This window comes from Brachyistius frenatus, unplaced genomic scaffold (genome assembly GCF_029030835.1).
Source record: "Brachyistius frenatus isolate BFR_SWC_R1_liver_20210118 unplaced genomic scaffold, ASM2903083v1 Contig_85, whole genome shotgun sequence".
Lineage (NCBI taxonomy): Eukaryota > Metazoa > Chordata > Actinopteri > Embiotocidae > Brachyistius > Brachyistius frenatus.
The window spans coordinates 1,153,764-1,176,490 of record NW_027210684.1 but is presented as its reverse complement, the minus strand read 5'-3'; the positions used below and the strand labels follow the sequence as shown (position 1 = coordinate 1,176,490).

General features: G+C 38.9%; 1 protein-coding gene across 2 annotated transcripts in view; it reads right to left on the bottom strand.

Moving 5' to 3' along the window:
• The window catches only part of brinp2 (bone morphogenetic protein/retinoic acid inducible neural-specific 2), a 223,449-nt gene that overhangs the window by 182,564 nt on the left and 18,158 nt on the right, over positions 1-22,727 (bottom strand). The window lies entirely within an intron of this gene.

The window sequence follows — 22,727 nt, the reverse complement described above, 5'->3', positions numbered from 1 at the left end:
AGCTCTTGTGCTTTATCCTGCCCTGATAAAAAGGGGAAAACATGAACCCATTAAGGCTTTGGGTCTTATCTATTAGCCACGAACAATCTCAATGACCTTTCTGTCTTTGCTAATTTCACACAATGGCCTGACCTTTAAGCAAGTCCGACGCAGACATGCGGCTAGTTAAGGATCTTTGCTGCAACAATGCTGCTTTATCCTCCCCGCCAACGACAAAGAGGGACGTAATTATCTCCTCTATTATTACTGAGCCTCTTTTTTTTTTTTTTTTTCATTCTCTGCTTGCGGAAAGTTGATATTAAAATTATTCATTTTCCACTTATTGTGATTCAAAGATTCATGCTCATTTGTAAATAATCTATACAGAGCATTCGCCTAATGAATAATCATGCTTCAAATTCAATTTCAGCTGTATTGTAGTGTTGGATTTTGTATCAGTACGCTCAAAAGAAAAGGATTATGGACTTTTGTAAAAATGTTCCTCTGTGGTTGAATAAAGCACTAAGATTATTTATGCAAAAGTGGAAGTTTCAATATGACAATATATAAATTATCAATCGCAAGTAGTAGAATCAGATGTATTTTAGCAAAATGTACTTTGGGTAAAAGGTGGTGATTCAGCAGGAAAACAACCCCTGTGACTGAAATGTTACTGGTCATTACATTATTCTTTGTTAAAGAACATTTTCGGAAATACTCTTGTGCTCTTTCAATTTTGATGAGAATATTGATACCACTATCATGGCTGTCCAGTAAATATCAGTCTACAGCCTAAGAGGCAACCCGCACATTGGTTTGTGAACTGCTGTTTTAGTCTGGAACCAGAAGTGACCATATTTGGACGGAAAACCTGACTCACCCATCTCAAACCAGACACAGTCAAATATAGCTCTCTTTGAGTCCTGATATAAGTGTAGAATTATTTTCAGAGGCACCAGCAGAACTATGATCAGCAGAAGTGAATTTATGTATTAGTATTTATTTTGTGGTATTGCACTTTTACATTGGATTCACTTTTTAGATCCGCAGACTCTGTCCATCTTTATACTGTCTGTGTTATAGCCAGTGGCCAGTTGAACAAGACTATGAACAGGGGAAACAGCCAGTTTGCAAAGGTAACAAAAAAACACACTAATTATTAAATCATAGAGACTGTTCTATTAAGTAGAATGATCGAATCATCATTTCAGCACAAGTTTTAAAATTAAATATGTTCAAGAGGATGGACGGCTCAATACAATGTCAGACTTTAACTCTGGAGATGAGATAATTGTCTTTTTTCCAAAAGAGTTCACTTTTTTTTTTTTTTTTAATAAAACATGGTCACACTCATTCCATAAACTTAATCACGAGTATATTATTTTAACCATGAAGTTAAAGCTCATCTAACCTTAACAAAGTATAACTGTACTTGTCTTAACTCAGATCATCACATTAACTTGTAGTAATAAAGTCACTTTTGTACCTAAATCTATCTATATTTCGGGATTGTAGTTTTGGAACGAATAACTTATTTTGTTGTTGTAAAGTAAACATACAAATTCACTTTCCACTGCTGTTGTTCTTTCTTTAGTAGAGGAAGTGTTTGTGAAACTTCTGTAGCACAAATTGGAGAAAGTTATTTCCTTCCAATTTGTAGCATTACAGCAAGTTTGTTCAAGCATGTCTATGTGCTGTATTTGTCTTCACTTTCCCCGACAATCTGGTCATTTGATTTCCCTCAGCGGCTTCTTTAGAGCAACAGAATAGAGGCTTAAGGACGAGCATAAACTGAGCCCCTTTTCCTCCATGTCTTCATTTAATTGACTAATCTGCTCTGCCCTGCCCATGAGCGCAGTAAGCCAGTTGTCGACTCAAAGAGGCCCCTCACTTCAGATAAATGAAAGAAGAAAAAAAAAGAAAAAAACTTCCAAGACCGGAGCCGGATTTTGCCCTAAACAGAGAGACTTGTGAATTCTATTAAGATGTATGAGAAGACAGTTGCCAAAGCCATTTAATCACGCTTCCCATTCTGTTTAATCCTAGCTGGGCAGATGTGTGCCTTTAGGTGAAGCAGGACAGGGAGATGATGAGTCATGTAGCCAGCTAAAAGAGAGAACTGGGGAGAAAAAACTAAAAACTAAACACAGAGCCACATATTCTCCTTCTGCAGCTGAAAAACTGTACGTCAGGTGACAAGCGAATGAGTCACATTCAATGTAACACGTTTCCCTCTTTCTGCTGGCTGTCGGTGTGAAATATGTGCGCAGGCAGAACATTTGCGTGAGTGAATGTTGGCTGTGGTCGGCCCTAAATTTAGACGCTGAGCCCTTCTGTCACCTCTCTCTCACAGCCTCTCTGTCTTTCTCTCTATTATTGTCTCTGTTTTTTTTTCCCTCACAAGCTTATTTATCTTCTCTGCTTTCACTTGCTATCATCGGCAACATAAAACGGGGTGCATAAATCGTGCTGAGGACTTTTAGGAGAGGCAACACATTTGCATGATCTACAATGGAGGGAGTGCAAGAGAGGCCGAACACCTGTGGTTATAGCTCCTGACACGTGCTTAACATTTTAATAAAGTGCAAATGGCAATCGTTTCAAACAAATACGGCCAACAGCTATTTTTCATGACTCCTTTGTTATGTACTGTATGCTATCCATACTAATTCTGACCCAGGTATTTATTTTATTTGCTGTATGCCATACAGATCCATTCAAAGTTCATCAAAATACCGCCTGTGTATCAGAGCGTATAAACACGGAGAAATCTCCGTTCATACGCCGTCTACGCTGTTATTTCCTGACACATAACCATCATCCCTACTTATACTGTGGTAAAATCACTCGTGTAAAATATGTGCAAGCAAGCCAAGTCAAAGACCAACGCTTATTTAGATATGTTTATGCCTACCAGCGCAGCACTTATCAAGTTGGAGGTTGTAGATTTGTGTCATATATTCATGTGTCCTGCAGCCATCTTTTCTTTTTTAAATAACCAAAGGGGAAGATTTTCATTGGTTCTAATGCAGCTATGTAGGTTAACATTTACTATAATTAAGTGTTCATTTTATACCGATTTAAATGTGTCTGCTGGTTGGAAAATCGTGTTCTTTTCTCTTTTTTTTTTCTTATTTAGATTTGTTGGTATCGTTCTATAGTTGCATTTTTTTTTAATTTGCTGATAAATTCCCCAACAAGTGACTGAACCAGAAACAGGTGTAATTCTGAGAGATCGTTTTGACACAGATCCAATAGCTCCCTGTTTTCTCACCTATTGAAGCCCCAATGTGCTGAAATATGTGTGAAAAGTGCAAAAACAGGCGAGAAAAATAAATATCAGGACAAGGGAGTTGCACAAGTAGTTACAAAGGATAAAAAATGTCTGCATGCCATGTATCACTTAATCAATTATGATATATATTAAGTAGAATAAATACAAACATCACTGGCAGAATACATTTGTAGATGTGAAAAAAAAACAGGATGCCAGCAGTGTTCATAATTGTTTGGTTTTCAAAGTTTAAAAAATACCAAAGTAATAGAGGCGTCCAAAACCAGACTTAAACTCGGTTTTAATTGATTCAGGGATGCCTTTTAATCATCATCAGTTCCATGTCCAAATATTTAAATACCAATGATATACACATACAACAGCGAAAAACAACACTTTCACATTTGAGAAGCTAAAAGAAGCAAATATTTTGCATCAATGCTTCCTGCATAACTTGAAACAATTGTTTCTGTCATTGGAATTTATGTTTATTTCATTTTGTATTGACCGACATAAAGATTAGTCTCAGAAAGAACTATCTATATCAGGGATTTAACACAATAATAGTTCCTCCAACTACCCACTGCAGAATTACACAGATTAAGTTTAATTGTGATGCAGGAAATTGAGTTGGTACGTATGCCTGTGACATTTACTGTCTCTTATACAAGCCGGTAAATAACACATGAAAACAACATTAAAAAGCAGCTGTGTTGTCAAGGTAAATGTGCAGCACACTGTGTCCTACCTTTCTGTAACAATAATGATCAGACTGCAATAAAAAGGCTGAAGACTGAATGTTAGCTACATGGACTAAAAGTGATTGCTGCAACTGTGACTCAGCTGTTCTCAGCCATGTGCACTGTTAAAAACTGAGAAGTTGACAGAACAGCATGGGTGTCTCAATGTCAATAAGCACTCGTTATTAATACACAACAACCAGCGGTTGGCTTTATAAATAAGTAAGCATGTGTTTGGGTTAAAGGACAAATCTGCTTTTAAAAAACAAAATTAAATAAGCTACTTCTGTCTTTCATTTCTGGGCCCATTTGTTTTGCTTGCCAGTGCCTTTCTCTTAACCTTGCTGAGCAATGGACATCAATATCATCCTCATCACCATCCAGCCTGGAGGTTGGTGAAAGTTATTCTGGTAGTGTAGCTGCCAAAAAGTTATTCCACAACATAATGCAAAATAAATCCTGCATTGTTTTAAGCATACAATGCTGATATTACACAGTGAATGATAATACGCAGCAGTGTAAGGCGCATCAAGACAGTGTAATCCCTTGAACTGAGGGCACTCTTCATTACATGCTGACACACAATAAGAAAAGCAATTGTCATACTGTCAAAACACAACAATCCCCTTTTACAAAAGCAACAAACGTAATCACACTGACGTTCATGACATGTTCTTCTTTTGTTACATATCACTGTGTTGTACATCTGCTATGTCACAGGTGAATGGCAGGTCAACCATGACGCTGCCTTAAAGCTGCACTACTAAATATTTTCTTCATGAAAAGGAAGGGCAAATGATTGTGTCAACAGGTTCCTGGCAGTGACGAGCCCACAGTCACTGTAAGCAAACACAGGCTGTGGAATAAATATAGAATAAAAATGTAATGTGTTAAAAGGTTTGAATATAGTGCTTAAAGTTGACTCATTAATAATTTTAGATGAACAATGGAAAAAATATAATATGAAAGGTGTCACTCGTGATGAACCCAGTGATGATTGTAATTCAATGTTCCAGTTCTCTGCAGCTCTACAGAGCTTTCTTTTTTGTATTTTAAGCATCTTTTATTTCATATTTTTGGTTGAACTGCCCGCAACGTCATTGTTTCGAGTCAATCAACCTACTATCATCCACCTGGTTTCCAAATCCAGCAGGGAGGTGTAATTTGCAAGAACAAAATGAGCAACTAGCTGCTAGCTAAAGAAGACATGCATCATGGCTAAAAACAACAAACAACTAAACAAAAACAACAACAACAACAAAATAAAACAGCAGCTGTAAAATTTACTGAGGATACAATTTCCCATTAATTAATATGTCCACTATACGATATGGTACTCAGTCATTTCTATTCAGTCTGACGGTTGACCGAGAACCATTACTGTTGAAAAATACTCAAAACAATTCTTCGTGGGCTCATTTGGGTCATGTCCATAAAAAAAAAAAAAAAAAAGACTGCTCCAAATTAACTTTTGGAAGAATTTATGTCACAATGTAATGAATTGATAATGTTGGGAACTGAGTGACCTGCTAGAATGAAGACGACACAAAAAAAACAAACGTGTTGTCCCTTGTGAGGGAGAGGGAAGCACAGGGAGTCTGAGAGAATCAAAAAGAAAAAGAAATTCTTCCAGCATGCTGGTCCAGATTTCGCTCCTCTAATTTAGGTTGTTTTGATGTTTGTGTTTTAGCTGACTGTGACGTTTTCCTTGTTTGTTCATTGCCCTTCATCATATATGAGGTAGGGGTAAAGAAAATAAGTACAAATTATAATACTGACATTTCCACATGACTCAATGTCAGATTCAGTTAAATGTCACGAGGGCAAAAAGGTGAGTCAGTTTTGAGAAATTTGATTTCAGCCTGATGCCTGAAGGTGCTGAGCTTCACACTGTCTCGTTAAGACACAAGAGGAGTCAACTGTACTTGCACCATTAAAAAAATACATTAAACAGGTATTTTGACCAAAGACTTATGAATTTAAACATGTTAAAAAAATCTTTGCTTGGTGTTCAAATGGGAACACAATAAAAATTGCCATTGCCTTCGTTTCTTTTGTGGAAATGGTTTTCTTTTGGAAATGATTTTGCATTTCATCATCATGCCCAGGAGCAAAAACAAACATTACTGTAATAGAAGAAGCATAAATATTTTAAAAAGGTATCCACCATGGGTTTCAACATTATTATTCTGCATAAAAACTCAAGTTTAACTTATGAACTCTTAGAAATCGTTGTTCGAATGGACATGTGCAGTGAACACAATGAACATGACCTCATTGTAAGACACTCCTAGAGGGCTGGAAAAACTCTTTAATTTACCAAGTAGAAAGCCTATTTTCTTTGCTAAAAAGTGATTATTGATGCCAAACTGTGTGTGTGTGTGTGTGTGTGTGTGTGTGTGTGTGTGTGTGTGTGTGTGTGTGTGTGTGTGTGTGTGTGTGTGTGTGTGTGTGTGTGTGTGTGTGTGTGTGTGTGTGTGTGTGTGTGTGTGTGTGTTTGTGTGTGTGACAAATTTGGTGGCAAACATGCAAAAACGTGATGATAATCATTTCTCTCCCTTGCTTTGCCAGAGCATGATCAAAATTGTCCATGTGAATTAGTCTGATCAAAGCAATCGCCAAACATATTTGAAGAAATTCTCACAGCATTTTCCACTGAGTTACACAGGTGTGATCCTTTTAAGTCAATAAAACAAAAATGGCTTTTTGAGCTATTTTAAAGAGGGAACAAAACAACATGATACTTGCAAAAGAGAAATTATTTGGGAAACGTTTTGTAATACTGATCACATTACTGATTTTAATATATAAGACAAACTCCCCCAGATCGATGTCATGAAAAATGCTGGATGAAAAGGAACCCCTAACATTTACCGGCCCAAATACAGGGAGGTATATGTTGTGTGTGGTATGTGCTGTGCCAACCTGAAACTCAAAGGTTCTACTTGAAATGGCCTCTATGCAGTAATAGTTAACTGACAAGCTGCTGAGCTTAGAGAGAGTAACCAAATAAACTATATCTAATAAATGCTGACACGCCGACAAGGCACATTGAAACCGTTTTTAATTCATAACTATTGTTTAAATTACAATTCATTTATGTTTACATGTTACTTCTCCAATGAAAGGGGGCAGCAACCTGTTTACATGTACATCAGTAGCCACTTGGAGGTCTACTTCTCTTTTGCTTTGCCTGGTACCATGTTTACTTGTTAAATGGTCTTATTTGATTGGGGGCAATAATATTATTTTATGTTTTTAAGCTTCAATCAGTGTTCCAGTAATTACAAGAGTGTTGGCAAGTGCATTGTTAATTTGTTTAATTTTACAGTAGTCACTAGAAAACAAGGAGTTTTTTTGTTGTTGTTGTTTTTTTTTTCTTTAATGTAATATAAATAGTTGGTGCCCATTTTAGGAGCAGCAGCAGCAGCAAAAAAAAATAAAAGTATTTTCCTCTTGCCCTCGCCTTCTTGGGACTTAAGATTTAGAGTGTATCAAAGTATCTTTAAGATCCTTGCCAGCAGTCTGCGCACATCTCCCTCAGACTGAGGAAGGGCATCTAATCGGTGGAGGATTTCCATACCTGCCTGCCGCCTCCGGTAATCTGAAGTACATCACACGTCTGGCCAAGCTTTATTTCAAGAGTCTAAAAAAATAGATACGCAAGTGACAGAGATGAAGATAAAGTTAATCCCAGAGTGGCAGCAGGCTGAAAGGAGTGGCCACTGCACACAGACAAGGTAATGAAGGGCCCGGGGGCCACCACAGAGCTGGACTGAAACAGAGGGGTTGGGTATAGAGAAAGGTAAGAAGATAAAATACTGGTGGAGGAAGCAGATGATGGATGATAGATGGAAGAAGCAGATGACGGATGAAGAGACAGAATGAGAGGAAAAGGAAGAGGAGGAATGAGAGAAATAGGAAAGGAATGCAAGACAGGTCAAACAGAAGGAGGAAAAGACAGGAGGTGATAATGAACGGTGAACAGATGCATGTTGGCATGTCCGCTGAGGGGTTTGAGTTGCATTATTACAGACTAAGATATACTGCACTGCGAGGTAGGACTGCACAACATGGACATCCTCAACCTGCTTCCAAATACTTTACTTTGCTTTGTCAGTTTGTCACCGCAAGCTACAACTTTCACATGGGTCAGCAGGACCGGCTGGTGAGCAAGGTTGTAGAGGTAGCTGGGGGGTTAGGGTTAGGGTTGTAGATTTCAGACAGTCATATGAGCCACTGTTAATCTGAAAATAGTGATTAAGGCAGCTTTAAGTTTGGGAAAATGTGTCAATTAACAGTTGATTGGAAAGTGTTCTTCTATGTGAACATGTCATGCCCTGAGACCGGAGCAGGAGGAAGTATTACTCATGGACTTGACCAGAGGGTGCACATCCACGGGAAATTGATGACAGAGACCCTTTTAAATACATCAAATTGTCTACGTCAATGAAGCCACGAGTCAAGCGTGCTGTTCTGATTGGTATTTTAATTTCAGGAAGGGTCAAACTGAAGAACACTGAAGAAGGACCATCAGGTAAGGCATGCAATCAGGTGGGTTGCCTTTGACACCATAAATTCGTCCCCCACCTTCAGACGCTCTGAGCCGTCTGCAAGGAAATATTCAGCACCAAATGACCTGAACTGTGGCATGATGGCATCTGGGTTTTCCAACAAGACAACGCACCTGCTCACAGCAAAATTGATTACAAGAGTGTTGCGCCCACAACAACACAATCGTTGCTCCTCATTGCCCCTGCTAACCAAATTTGGCTCCGTGATTTATTTTGTTTGTTCCGTAAACATTTAACACAAAATGTTATGAGCTATCTCTCCTCAAGTTTCAGGTCCATTTTAATCGCAAGACGCAGCGGCGGTCACTATTTATGTGTAAGGTGTGTCAGGTCACAAGCTCAATGCTTATCTGCTTATCTTGCTTGCATTTTATTTTAAGTTTTTTTTAATTGCAAAACAAAAATTATTTTTTGTTCAAACAACAGCAGTAAAGATTAAAACCCACAGCACAGTTTATACTATGCATTAGTCTTGCATGAGATCACGATGCACAACGATTTAAAAGAAAATAATGTTGCATTATTTATTATTATTTAAAGCATAGCAATGAATGCAAGCTGATTTTTCTATTACGTTTCAATAACACTACCAAGCATGTCATGATGATAAAATCCACTTAGGCCTTAATACAAATTGATACGAGTTGAAAACATTTTAGGTTCCAATTACAAGAACATCATAGATAACCAGGAATAATAACGCAGTTGTTTTTCAAAGGGGAGCTGCTAAATGATAAATAAAACAACTCAGTCGTTGAGTGTATTATACTATGAGTACTACAATGTTCCCCATCCAACGTATTGTTAGTGCAGGCCCAGTACCAGCCAGCTCCTGACAAGGACAAGGAAAGACGAATCTCTTTAAAGCAACATCTCTGTCGCAGACTTGAATAAAACGTTTGACTAAAGTGTCAAATATTTGAACTCCTTGAACTGCCAGACGTGCTCTTGATCGGTCTCGCCAGACAGTCTCAAAAGTGAACACGACACGATGGCTGAAAGATAATAGAAATCAAGCTATGATCTCTTGTCTAATGTCCTCTTTTCCTTACCATCTATACTCCTGTGATTTTGAAACAGCTTTGATATTTTGGTATTATACAGCAACCCAAACCATTTTCCATCTTTAATTGTCTGAGGAGTGGAGTCAAATGTATATTACAAGCAGAGAAGGCCTCAGTCAGATTTTCCTGAAACTCAGTCTTCTCTCAGTGTCTTATCTGTTGTTTACAGAGGTTCCATCTTGGGTAGATGGACTGATTGCGACTCTAAGATGAACCTATTCCAAGTGACTCTGAAATAAATCAATATGCTCAATCAGGTATCTGAATGTACAAGGATGCAGCGAGGCTGTTGCTGTTTTACACAAACCAGCAGTCACACACCCGCCTACACATCTGCTGCTCGAAAAGACTTGTCAGAATAGAAATATCAGTTCCTTTTCTGCTGTTTTGGCGAAGTAAAAATGGCACCAGGGCCACTCTGAATCATTCTGAAGCTTGATATGTTACTTTATTGCAGCTGTAGCGTGTGTTGTCTTTGTGTGTCACATTTTACTGTTACGTCCTTTGTTACTGCCCATAAACTCAAGGTTCCGGTAACATAGAGCCAGACATGTTGTCATTCGACAGTGTTTGAGAACTCTCCAAATTAGAGCCAACATGTACACATTGCCAATGCTCCCTGGTGGAGTAGTAAGCAAAGCCATCAAATGACATTGCCCGTAGCAAAATAAATTTGAAGGGCCTCTTTTGACCTGTAATATACATCTTTAATACTTCACCAAGAAACCAACAAACAGCTAGACTGATTATTCAATAGATAAATTAGCTGATCAATAGAGCTTTTAGAAGCAAAGATGGTCAAAATGAACTGAATCCACCCCCACCCAGACACTAATATTTTAGTGAACACAAGTGAGTCATCTTGCGAATGAGCTGCTGCTGTTCAACAGAGAGAACAGGTAGCTGATGCTGACGACAATGCTAATAGCAAGTGAGCAGGATCGATATTGAGAGAGCATTTCTGTTGGAATATTAACAGTATGGAAGCCTAAATTAGGTCTGATTACTACACAAAACAAATGTCAGACTAAATCCATGTGGAAATAATCATAGTAATATCATTGCACGCAATTCCGAGTACTATTTCCATCATGCCCCTGGAGACACAAGGTCCCGCTAAGAGACATGGCCAGCTTTATTGTACTTTTGTGGCATAAATACACATTTGGAATCCTTCAAAATATGTATTTCTGAGCCTGCGCTTTTGGATGAAAGTATCTGTATATTGTCTCTTATTTCTGTTCTGGGACAAGGTCCAGGGACAGTCCACATCTGAGTTTATCTGAGCTAATTATAATGAATAACCAATGGCTTTCATTGCAGCCCCAGAAGGGGGAGCCGGTGACCAAGACTGAAGAAAAATATAACTGTTGCAGTTAAAAGTCGGCAGCCTAAACCTGAAGGTCATCAAGGTGCCCCATGAAAAAAATACATTTTGTCCATTGCTTATAGTGCCCCCATCAGGCCATTCATTTAATACTGAGCATTTAAAAGGAGCCAAAATCTATCATCTTCCCACACAGACAGACACTGGAATGTGACTGCGTCTGCACAGAAGTCAATAATAAAAAAGCAAAGACAAAACTGTATGAGGAAACTCTGTCTTTATATTCTCTTCTGCATTATTAATATAATGAATCCATCAATTTCCACCAGTTATTTATGATGCCTGAACAATATGGTGCAACCACATACGTAACAACTCATTTTTTAATTAGGACTGAACGACTTGTGTTGCAGTGATGGAGAATGGGGCTGGATGGGAATATTAATTTGTGGTGGTCGCCGCGCAGCCACCTGTCACGCATTAATTCAGCATCCATCCAGCTTAGAGCTGCAGCAGCTTCTACTCTTTTGGTGTCATAGTAAACGTATGTCAACTCACAGGTGCATCGAGATTGTCAAAAATGAGGAAACATTTATTTTTCAATTGTTGTCTAAGCTGTAGCATCAACAATATATTTAATTAAGATGGTAAACGTGGGACTGACGCAGTCATTACATCTGTTGGAGTGTAAAGGACACCTGTTCATATTATGTGAAGATGTAAATTCTCCACAGCTGCCATGGTATTACCTACTCATTATTTTATACATGTGTTTTTCTTCTCCCTCATTCCGCTTGACAGTTGACATTGTCTCCCAGGTTTAACTTCATGACCTCAGGACCAAGACAAACTACTTAATAAGTATTATTCAGTAGTTTTTTTGGGGGGTTGGGAGGTTGTAAAGACATGGAAATACTAGAATATTCATGCAATATGTATGAGTGGAAGCACAAAAAGGAGAGGCAGAGGATTTCAGAGGTGTCAATAGTTAAACTGCCTGTCACGTGCACACATCAAAGCACAACTTGATACCTCAATTATGGAGCCAAGCTGACTTCCAGCTGACTCCCTCTGTGAGCGCCATCGAAGCGTGGTAATGCATGAGGGGCAAGACAATGGAACCGCACCTCTTCACCTCTATTGTTTCCTAATTAAAAGAAATGTGTGTTCGAACATGTTCAGAAGTCCTCCCTGCCTGAAAAGTGTGTCATCACTGCTGCCTCAGCTCAATTCAAATGTGGGTCTGTTTTTTGTTTTTTTTCTTCTTCCCCCACTCTCTTAATCCTCCAATTTTTCAAGAACATCTGACTGCTAATCTCATTACCTTGTGTGTGTGTGTGTGTGTGTGTGTGTGTGTGTGTGTGTGTGTGTGTGTGTGTGTGTGTGTGTGTGTGTGTGTGTGTGTGTGTGTGTGTGTGTGTGTGTGTGTGTGTGTGTGTGTGTGAAAACGTGCTTGGGCTCGTGTGTGTGTGTTCTTGTGTTTAGAGGATTTGTGTGTGTGTGTGTGTGTGTGTGTGTGTGTGTGTGTGTGTGTGTGTGTGTGTGTGTGTGTGTGTGTGTGTGTGTGTGTGTGTGTGTGTGTGTGTGTGTGTGTGTGTGTGTGTGTGTGAGTTAACATCAGCATGCTTTAATACAATATTCAAACACTCCCATGATGCTTTTACATCTGGGAAATATTAAAAGCTTCTCCATAGCCGCTTCTCCCTGCTTCACCAACTGTTCCGGCTTATATAGACTGAGAACTGAGCTTAATCATCAGACGGGAAGAGATTCCCTTCAGACCTGGCAAGTGAACGTATTCTGTGACTCTACCATTCCACAAAGCTTGATATTTAATGCATAGGTGCCGCGGCAGGCAGTGATGGACAGAGGGGAAAGTTGAAGTTGACGTCCCGCTCGCTGAATGCAAAGCCGTCAAAACAGACCCACCGTCTGTGAGACACATCCCATGAGGAGAGACAGAGAGAGATGGAGGGAGAGAGGTAAGAGGGCTATGAAAGAGTGGTGGGAAGCGTGAAGGTGACTGAAAGGAGGAAAGACAGGGAGACGAGGAGGGATCATTGAATCCATTTCTACGATGTTTCTTTTTTTGATAATAAAAACAAGAGTTGTCAAATGACTTTTGTTTCATAAGAATCCAGTATTTATTTTAAATATATTCTAAATTAAAGACTCAGTCCAGTGAAAATCAAATGTTTAACCTTGTTAAGATGTCCATACTGTTTTTGTTTTTTTTATATGCTACAAGATATATCCTGAGCAAAATAAGCTGTCAATGCCTTGGCTGAGCATCTCTGTTTTGGAACTGTTGTGATAGTCTGACAGTCTCAAAAAGACAGAGTCAAACTGGTTGGGTTGTATATGTAAGGAACCAATCAACTTTTGGTGTGGGGCTTTCCATATCACTGAGCTGCAAGCTCACGGATGCCCAGTAACTTCTTAATGCTGAATAATGACTAGACTGAAGTGATGGTGTTTACCAAATTTGATGCAACAGAATGAAGCTCAACAAATGCTACATCAGCTTTCATAGTGGTACAGCTTCTTCTGTGGATGCAGTAAGTTTGGCAAATATGTCAACGGGTTGTGTTTTAATAACAAAGACTGTATGGTCATGGTAGAAGGACCAACAGGGTGGAAGGAGTTCCTTTATTCTTACAAACCTGTATTTGTACGCAATTAAGCACAAAACTGGGTATGATTTCACATTCTTTCTTATAAGTAACCAAGTTGAATTATATTTTCAGTTTATTTGGATAATTATAGCTGGTGGATGCGTATTTACCAGTTCTCACTGTAACATACATATAATCCACATGTGAAGGTCTTTACACTGGAGGATGCACTCAGTGGGCTAGTCATCATGCAAACATCATGCAGAAGAACCTTTCATCTATATAACCCCCATCTTGCAATGACATACTTGTCCAATAATACATATGCAGTGTTGGCCCAGTGACAATACTCAGCATATCATTTGCTTGACAGGCGTGTAGTTTATTTATTTTGAAATTTATGGCTGGAGAGGATGTTGATGTTGCCACATAGCTGCATCATGTCATATTTCACCCAAATGATGCTGTTGCAAAGGATCCTAATGTAACATTTCCATTATGGAGCAGGTGTTTCAAAGCCTCATTCTGCTCTCTGCTACATTTCATCCTGCCTCAGGGAATACGTATACTGAGACATGGTGAAATCCAAACCAAAAATACTTTTTTTCCATCCAATTTTCCTTTTTTTTTTTTAAAAAAAAGGAAATTTGGGCTATATTTATAAGTGTTAACCTAATCTAGCATGGCCATTTTATATATTTCACAATCTTCTGAATTCTTTTACTGAATAAATTGAAATTCTCATTGTTTAATCAACGAGAAAACCAGATATTGTAATAATTGTGTGACACTGGGTAAGCGGAAGGATGAGTCAGTGGTTAAAAGAAATGTTAGTAATTGTGTATTTCTGATTCATCAGATCAAAGCTTTCAGAGAGTAAAAGCGTCCATTGGATGAAAGCTGCTGCTTTTGGAAGCTGGCAGTCAAAGCAACGGCTCATCGTCATTATCGATAACAATGGACAATCCCAAACATGACACAGACACGAGATGTCAAAAAGTATTAATGATTAAATGTTTCAGAGAGGGAATTTTGTTCTGGCTGAGCCAAATAAAAATCATGCAGATGCAACACGGAGATGGCTAAAGGCTACGCTGACGCAACACTGTCCGACTTCCTGTGCAGGGTGAGAGATTGTTCATTTTGCTCATCATTAAAAGTTTCCACAAGTTGCTCAGCTGCTTTCAAATATTACAGTTTTCAATGAAATAATTCTCTTAAATTTATCGCATTTTAAGTCAGTTTAGCTGGGCGAGCTTTCAGCGGGAACAACAGTGGGATGTATGAAATTGGCCTCATGCTGCCAGATTCAAGCAATGCAAAAATCAATTAAACTGTGACCACATGGAGGAAGAGTAAATGTAGTAGAGAGACCGAATCAGAAGCTGAGCATCTCCAATGTTACATTATTCATGTCGCAGAGTTATTTTGTATTGGAAAGCTTCTCATGTTTAGGATTAAATCTTGATAGCACCGAAAGGGATTCTGTTAAGAAAATACATTAAAGAAAATCTCTGCTTTACAAACCTGTGACATATTGTGGCGTATATACACTGTTCAAGCATTCATGAATTGCTTTGAATTATTATGACAAATGTAAAAATTAATTAAATGTACATATGTATCAAAGAATTGTAAAACAAACTGCCAGGAAATGCTTTTTTTTTTTCTTCATACTTTACAGAATAAGCAAAACTGTGAGAGTGGATCAAACACTTAAACATCCTTTGTGCATAAATCTGAAAAGAGAGGAAAAAGTGATGCAGTACATTTTTCAGTTTTTCATATATAGGAGTCTGTGTGTAAATGCACAAAAATGTGTTAGTGCTATAAATAAAAGCTATTAAAGGGTTAGAGATACTGCTTCACTCATACACAACCACAAACATACATTCAGTGTGAGTCTCTGTATGTGTATATGTGGTACTGAGCAAAGTTCTGCTGACAATAAACCTACTTCCAACCTACTTTATGATAAAAGATGTTTCTCATAGAAGAAAATATCATCCTGTACTTTACCACATGCTCCTGAATTCCTCACAGATACAGTGTGTAACGCAGGTAGTGTTATTATGGAGTATCAGTGCATCACAAACTTCACAACCTTTTTTGAAAACTACATTACTTGCATATTTAGAGGATGTTACTAAATCTAAAATTCCAGTGGAGACGCTGACTTTTACATTCTCCACTGCAAACCTTCTGCTCTCTGCGACAGTGATTGAAATACTGCAAATACAGCAGCTGCAAGGCTTAATTTTCTATTCAGTAAGGAGACAAGCTGTAATAGAAATAACTCCTGTTATAAAAATGTACATAACCAAAAAACACTCTATTGTGTGCAGTAAATAACAGAATCACAGCGTCGGGAATGTAATTAAAGCACAATGCAGCTGGATCACATTTAATACACCTCTCTGGTGTTGAGGAGGTGTTTTGGGGTGCTGAACAAAAAAATCAAAGGCATATACTGTAAGTAAAAAAACATTGTAAAAAATGAAATGCTACTGAAATGGATTTGGTTCGCAAGTGTATTCAACTCGTTTGTTTATAAGTAAACATGTAATGTGTATTTTTTCCCCATGCACAATTTATTTTTCACTTTATTTACAGGTGATCCTTTTCGGTGCAGAAACACTGGCTACTGCTGCAGCGCCTGCACACTCCATTTCGCACAGATCACTTGTCAAACAAATATTTAAATCCGATGCGATTCCTTTCTTTCAGGGTTTTTCTGTTAATAAACCATGACTGTCTTTTAGAGGGTTTCTCCTTTCTGTGCAACCAATGTTTATTCCACACACTCTGCATTGCCTGATGCCTCAGACATGAAACGCATCACTTCCTGTGCAACTGAGTGTTTAAAATCTTTCACAAGCTGGAGGTTGAATCACTATTGTATTTCATCAATAAACAATAGAGAGACACTCAGCGGTGGGAAAGAGCTGTGGACTGCTGCCTCAACTGATGAACACCCGCCAGGTCCAACGAGATCATCCCATGACACTGATGACACCCCATTGTTAATCGTTATGGCAAATATACAGTGCATCCGGAAAGTATTCACAGCTTCACTTTTTCCACATTTTGTTATATTACAGCCTTATTCCAAAATGGATTAAATTATTTTTTCCCTCAAAATTCTACACACAATATCCCATAATGACAACGTGAAATAATTTGTTTTGAAATTTTTGCAAATCTATTAAAAATCAAAAATGAAAAACAAAAATCACATGTACATAAGTATTCACAGCCTTTGCCATTACACTCAAAATTGAGCTCAGGTGCATCCTGTTTCCACTGATCATCCTTGAGCTGTTTCTACAACTTGATTGGAGTCCACCTGGTAAATTCAGTTGATTGGACATGATTTGGAAAGACACACACCGTCTACATAAGGTCCCACAGTTGACATGTCAGAGCACAAACCAAGCCATGAAGTCCAAAGAATTGTCTGTAGACCTCCGAGACAGGATTGTATCGAGGCTCAGATCTGGGGAAGGGTACAGAAACATTTCTGCAGCATTGAAGGTCCCAATGAGCACAATGACCTCCATCATCCGTAAATGGAAGAAGTTTGAACCACCAGGACTCTTCCTAGAGTCGGCCGCCCGGCCAAACTGAGCGATCGGGGGAGAAGGGCCTTAGTCAGGGAGGTGACCAAGAACCCGATGGTCACTCTGACAGAGCTCCAACGTTGCTCTGTGAAGAGAGGAGAACCTTCCAGAAGGACAACCATCTCTGCAGCACTCCACCAAGCAGGCCTGTATGGTAGAGTGACCAGACGGAAGACACTCCTCAGTAAAAGGCTCATGACAGCCCACCTGGAGTTTACCAAAAGGCACCTGAAGACCATGAGAAACTAAATTCTCTGGTCTGATGAAACAAAGATTGAACTCTTTGGCCTGAATGCCAAGCATCATGTTTGGAGGAAACCAGGCACCGCTCATCACCTGGCCAACACCATCTCTACAGTGAAGCATGGTGGTGGCAGCATCATGCTGTAGGGATGTTTTTCAGCGGCAGGAACTGGGAGACTAGTCAAGATGGAGGGAAAGATGAATGCAGCAATGTACAGAGACATCCTTGATGAAAACCTTCTCCAGAGGGCTCTGGACCTCAGACTGGGGCGAAGGTTCATCTTCCAACAGGACAACGACCCGAAGCACACAGCCAAGATAACAAAGGAGTGTCTTCGGGACAACTCTGTGAATGTCTTTGAGAGGCCCAGCCAGAGCTCAGACTTGAACCCGATTGAACATCTCTGGAGAGATCTGAAGATGTCTGTGCACCGACGCTCCCCATCCAACCTGATGGAGCTTCAGAGGTCCTGCAAAGAAGAACGGGAGAAACTGCCCAAGAATAGGAGCCAAGCTTATAGCATCATACTCAAAAAGACTTGAGGCTGTAATTTCTGCCAAAGGTGCTTCAACAAAGTTTTGAGCAAAGGCTGTGAATACTTATGTACGTGTTATATTTCCATTCTTTATTTTTTAATATATTTGCAAAAAGTTTTAAACAAACTATTTTCACTTTGTCATTATGGGATATTGCGTGTAGGATTTTGAGGGAAAAAAAATGAATTTAATCCATTTTGGAATAAAGCTGTAACATAACAAAATGTGTAAAAAGTGAAGCGCTGTGAATACTTTCCGGATGCACTGTATGTGTATGTTTCATCAAAGGGACGTGGAGGAGAATTTGTATATTGATGGGGGCAATTTTAGATGCCCCGTCTCCTCTGCACTTTCAGCACTGCTGCTTAACTCCTTGACAAACAGCACAGCAAGCTAATCATTCATCATTCAGCATATTGAGTTCCCCTACTGGAGAACAACCTATGGCTGACCCCGCAGAGATAAAATTACAGCTCAATATAAAGAAAAGAGTAACGGCTTGACGCAGTACATGAATCAGAAACGGGACATACGTTTCCCATCAATCAAACTACAGTGTCCTCATTAAAACCCTGCCTGTTTGTGAGTGTGTGTGTGAGAGAGAAAGAGATTGTGTATAGGTGTGTGTTTTTGTGTCCTCAAGGGCCCATTTTTCAGCCCATTGGTCATATTGCTCAATTCAAACTACCTCATCAACTTTAGTACCCTTTGTGAGTTGATACTCCCATCAACCTGGTCAAGGAGACACACACATTCACGTTTGATATGCTCATTACTTCGGTCAAGGAGATGCACGCACCTTCACCGTGCACCCGATAATTACGTATACGCCCTCACTTTGCCAGTAGTAGTAGTAGTGCTCTGTAGGAGACTCATGCATCTAGAACACACATCTAAACATTTTCAACAAACTCCCTATGCTGGAGCGTTTGATCAATAGGTAATCCCTGATGGCGATGAACCTAGAAAAGGTCACCGGACCCCAGCCGGACACAGATCATGACAAACATCCATCTTGATGTGCAGGGGGCAAATGAGGGGACAGGAAACTGCCAGGGTCTATGATATGCTGTGATGTGGTGTGTGTTGTAAACTGCTGCTCCAATTCTTTTAACCTCCTCAGACGGGCCAGACCAGCTGTGCTCGGTTTTCAGACTATCTTCTCTCGGCTCAGTGTTTCCTAGAAATTGTCAGTGTAGGATTGCAAGCCAATTGGTGTCATGTATTGTGTTTTAATGGATCACTACATCATTGTCAGATAGATTGTAATAGTACCCTACTTTGGTGTCATTACCAGGAAAAGCTGAATGACTAATAAGTCAGTCCCTCCAGGATTTTGCTGAGTTTTTGTTGCATTTTTTTTTTTTTTAATTGCGATGTAATTTGTGAAGTTTTAAGAGAGTTTTTTTGAGTAGAAAAAGTTACAGGTTCAGAGCGATTTTTGGGTTTTTTTTGTGACGATATTGAGTTTAATTTGGTCTGAGTAGAGTCCTCTTCCACTGAGGAGGGTCTTGGGTCGGTGTGCCAATAATCCCTTTCAGCTCTGAACATACAGCACCTGGCAAATGACGGAAATTGTGTTTGTTGAGGCGAGTAGGACAGTGTGAACTGAGAATTGCAGGAAAATGGCCGAGGTCTTGTGTTGATGATCTGCCATGCTGCTGTCAGTGTTGGTGTTATTGCTCTATTTTTCTCAGTGTGGACCAATCGCACTAAAATACAAACAAACAAAAAACCATCTGATTTTCCTCAAGTGAGTTTGGATGAAGTTTGAAAGTTGTTAATGCTCTCATTTGTTTTTACACATTTATCATGTTTAATTTGCAGTTTTGATCCATAAAATGATAAATGTTTAGGCTTTAAGTTCTAAAAACCTTGCCTGGTATTACCAGACCCAAATGCATTGTGTAAATATATGGCTCTGATATACGGATTGTTTCCAGTTGTTGCATCCTAAAGAGTTTAGACTTCGGGTTAATTTTGTAACTACTGGAGGTGCCTTTAATTAATCTACATTGATCACCATTTGTGCCAAAACTAATGGGAGTACTTCAGCATCATTGCACTTAGCTACCCCCACTGTCCCTGATTGGTCCGCCCTTCAGAGTGGCTGAACAAAACTTAATGCAAACAGGGTTTCCAGACTATAATTACAGGCAAGACTGAAGCTGTGAGCAATGTGTGAGCAGGGCCAGGATACCAAAATCCATATCAATATAGTTTTTCCTCTCTAAAGCTTATTTCTGGAGCTCGACCAAGAACAGGCCGTTTTGTGTCCGTGTCTTTATGGTGCATTTAGACCAATGAGCCTCTCTTCTGATTGGCTGAGTGACGGCTTGATATAAGCCTGTGACATCAAAAACTTGGAAGTTGTGTATCACTCCAGGAGCTGAACATTTTTACACTTTCACAGAATTTATCATAACAGCCAGACCTTCTTTATAATTAAAAAAGAAAAGGAATATGAATTTAGATAACATGGAACCTATAATATATTGCATATGCTTGTTTTTGGTAGTTTGTCCATCGGTTGGTTTGGGATTGAGTCCAGCATTTTACACCCTATATTGGGTTTTGTGTGATAAAATCCAGCAGTTCTCTGGTCTGAAATTTAGACCAGCATCCTGTTTTGTGCTGTAAAGCAATCCAGCAGATGTTCAGCGGAGCGTGTTTTCTAGCAGCAGGATCTACTTGCTAATAATCCAATAAGGTCTAAAATTTCAGACCCCATGACTGTGTTGTGCTGTAAAGCCACTGAATCTATCAACTGCTGCCGTCCATTATTAATGTTTATCAACCAACCTGTGCAGTCCCATTTTCCCATGAATATCACAGACAGACTTATGACAGCGTTGTGCTTCTAATATGGGTAGTCATAATTGGATTTATGAAAGGACAGAAAATCTGAATATTAGAGCACCACTGGGCTCCATTAATAGATTTTTTTTTTTCCAATGTAGATTAAATTCAGAGGGGGAAAAAATCAAACATTAATCACCTCTACAAATGGTTTTACTGATCTCGCTCAGGTTTTTTTTTTTTTTCAGCGCTCTCATTTTGTATCAGCTGTGGATTTTAAAGGTAGGACAGGCTGTAATTACCAACTTTGGTGTTTAACAGGTAAGTCGTATAAAATACTTTTGCTGTCACTTCTCAAGTTCCTTTTTATTCTTTTTTGGAAAGAATGCTGGCTTTCAAGTAAAAAAAAAAAAAACTGAGATACTGCATCAGAACCGGGTGAGTTAAGTGTCTCGGTGTCGTGAAGAGCTGTCGACAGCTCCCACTTTCCAATTACATGTGGGAAACTCTATTATACATGGAAGAGATCACGAGATGGTCACAGTCTGCTTCCCCTTTCTGTGACACGAGGCAGTAGTGGGGAATTTAATCTATAAGGAACATTTCAATTTTCCCACCATTAGTTTCCGGAGATTTTAATTAAGCTTAAGCTATAAATCTCCATTTTTTTCCCCATTTTGCCGCTGTCCCTCTTTACACTCTGGTAGCTCAGTCAGTGCGCTGCATAAAAACCAGCATGCCAAGGATGTGCAAACAAAATCTTTTGCTGTATTAGTTTCAGCACACATATGTGATGTAGAGTTAATATAATGAGTGGTGTAGTTTATAGTCTACACTGTTCAGAGCTGCATATGTCTGCCCAACAGGGATTTTATTTTTCACTCAGTAACAGGACACATTAAGAATGACGCAAAGCTGCACTCTTAAAGGAGTGAAGAAATTAATTATGAATGATCTTTTATTTGTGTCTGCTCTTTTAAATGGCCCAAGGTGAAGGGATTATTCAGACCTATTAATATAAAATCAATCACAACTCGGATGTGTATACTCAGCTACATGTAACAGCATCATATGCTGCCTTTATGTAAGTGTAAAGATATAAAGACAGCCTCCATGCTGTATAATAGCCTGAAAACATCTCAACAACAGGTTACAAACAGAGGAGGATCCACCCACACAGCCAAGCATAAAAACTAATTATATAAAACAAATTCTATTAAAACATACTGATCAGTTATCTCAGTCAACACATATAAAACAAATTTAATTCAGGGTTTAAGAATTTATAATTAATTAATAAATAATGTGTTGTGGGTTTTGCTACAATAACAATATCAATTCTAGAACAAGTATCTCATGAGATGGCTCACCATTAAATTTTGAACAAACATTCATGTTCCCTAGGATCATTCCTAATTAATTGTAGCACCATCTTGACATTGACTTTATTACTGTTGAATGAATTTCCATAAAATTTGTTAGAGAAGTTTGTGTCTCCTTCAAGGGTGATCCCTTGACTTTTCAATGTCATATCTTGTTCATTACATCCCAGGATTATCAATATATAATTATATGTTTCACATATGTATTCTTTGTTAAATAATTAGTTTTGGGTGTTGCTAGAATGACACTGTCAGTCTCGACGAAACATCCCAGCAAATATATATATATGTTTTATTGTATATATTTGTATTACCATGACATTTTGTACAGACATTCGTGTTCCACAGAGGATGAATCCTCACAACTGATGATCTTAATAACTGGTGACGTTTCCCTGTGGCACCACAATGATGTTGAGTTATATTGCGTTGACTAAACTTGGGTACAGACATTCACATTCCCTTCAGAGTGAGTTGTTATGATGGTGATCCTATAACTTCTGATCAAACTCTACGATCAGGTCAGAAATAGAACCCACCTCGTATTTTGGTTTATGTTCCATTTTCCCACCT